Raw genomic sequence first — 2,027 nt, forward strand, 5'->3', positions numbered from 1 at the left:
GTCTTGATAAAACAATTTTTCTCTGACTTCTTGCTCTTAGAATACATTTCCAAGGTCATAAGCAAGCTGCACAACTCTGACACATTAGTGGCAAACTGGAAAATCTTAGCATGATTTACAGATGTTGCTGGCAGCAGTAATTTAAAGTTAAAGCCATTAACCCAACTACTCTAATAGGTTACCTATCTTAGACCAATCCATGAGATAGCATAGGAGTGAGTGGATGTAAATGCTGCAGCTCAGTGAGATCCTTATAGTAAATTAGATTATTGTTTTAATTCTTCACTTTATCCCTGTATTAACTATTTATCCATACTCCTTTGCTATGTCATAACCACTAGATTAAGCAGAGCTTATTTTCCTGCTTCAGTGATATTGGGATAGACTATGTGACTGACTTTGGCCAATGGAACATTAACAGACATTATACAAACAGAAGCTTAATATGCTTGCATGATTTTGCTTGGTTTCTTGCGCTTCTGTCATTTGCTGTAAGAAGGGCATGCTCTAGATTGCCCCTGGTCCCAGGATTAAAGATGTCTAGAGAATGTCTAGAAGTGGAGCAGCCACCTGTTGTGGAACACCTCCAGCTGACCCAGACACCCGTGAGCATGACATTATTTTAAGAAGTCTTCTTTGAACTAGAAAATAGCTTACCTTAATTAGTAAATTATGTATGCTTTGAGCATTGTGCACTTTCTTTTTTTTTTTCCGGTCATTTATTTTTTAATTGTAATAAATGTATATGTAACATAATATTGGACAGTTCCACAATCCTCTCAGGTATAGTTCATTAACATTAATTATATTCATGTTGTTAAATCATTGCCTTTATCCATTCCCAAATTATACCATCACCTTTAACAGAAGCTCAGTGTCTCCTAAGCAGTGAGTCCTCCTTTCCCCGCCCTCTCACCCACCCCTAGTTGCTGCTGATAAGCGCTGGTCTTTCTATAAATTCTCTATACATGTGATTATTCTAGATACTTCATGTAAGTAGGATTATAAAACATTTGTCCTTTTGTGATTGACTTATTTTTCTCAGCAAAATGTTCTCTTTTTAAACCAGTTCATACAGGAGCCCTTGGAAGGAAGCGACTCTGAGGCAATGCTCTTGGACTCGCACCAACCAGACTCTGTCTGTCAAGATGGGCAAAGGAGACCCCAACAAGCCGCAGGGCAAAACGTCCTCGTATGCCTTCTTCCTGCAGACCTGCCAAGAAGAGCACAAGAAGAAACACTCAAACTCTCCTGTCAATTTCCCCGAGTTCTCCAAGAAGTGTTCGGAGAGATGGAAGGCCATGTCTGCAAAGGAAAAGTCAAAATCGGAAGATATGGCAAAGAGTGACAAAGCTCGTTATGACAGGGAGATGAAATATTATGTGCCTCCCCGAGGTGATAAGAAAGGAAAGAACAAAGATCCCAATGCCCCTAAGAGGCCACCATCTGCCTTCTTCTTGTTTTGCTCTGAACATCACCCAAAGATCAAAAGTGAACATCCAGGCCTATCCTCTAGAGATACTGCAAAAAAAAAATTGGGTAAAATGTGGTCTGAACAATCAGCCAAAGATAAACAACCATATGAACAGAAAGCAGCCAAGCCCAAGGAGAATATGAAAAGGATATTGCTGCATATCATCCCAAGGGCAAAAGTGAAGCAGCAAAGAAGGGCCTGGCAGGCCAACAGGCTCAAAGAAGAAGAAGAAAGCAGAAGAGGAGGAGGAAGAAGATGAAGATGATGAGGAAGAGGATAGGGATGAAGAATGAGTGGCTTTCCTGTAAAGTGTGTGGTGTATGGTGTGTGCTCAGGCAATTGCTCAGGCTAAGAATGTGAATCCAAGTGCAGCTGAGTATTAGCTTCAGTATAAAACGTGTACAGATTTTTGTATAGCTGATACAAATCTTGGTAGAGAAAATACTTTTTAAAAAAATGCAGGATGTAGCTTTTTGAGGGGCTACTACATACAGTTAGACTTTAAAGTTTCTGAATGTTTCTAAATATTTAATGGCTTCTTTAATTTTTTGAC

General features: G+C 39.6%; 1 pseudogene; it reads left to right on the forward strand.

The window, feature by feature from the left end:
• Positions 1 to 1,148: 1,148 nt before the first annotated feature.
• On the forward strand, positions 1,149 to 1,767 carry LOC103207719 (annotated as a pseudogene).
• Positions 1,768 to 2,027: the final 260 nt, after the last annotated feature.

The sequence above is a fragment of the Orycteropus afer genome, unplaced genomic scaffold (genome assembly GCF_000298275.1).
Source record: "Orycteropus afer afer isolate SDZICR_OR568_19922 unplaced genomic scaffold, OryAfe1.0 scaffold00392, whole genome shotgun sequence".
NCBI lineage: Eukaryota > Metazoa > Chordata > Mammalia > Tubulidentata > Orycteropodidae > Orycteropus > Orycteropus afer.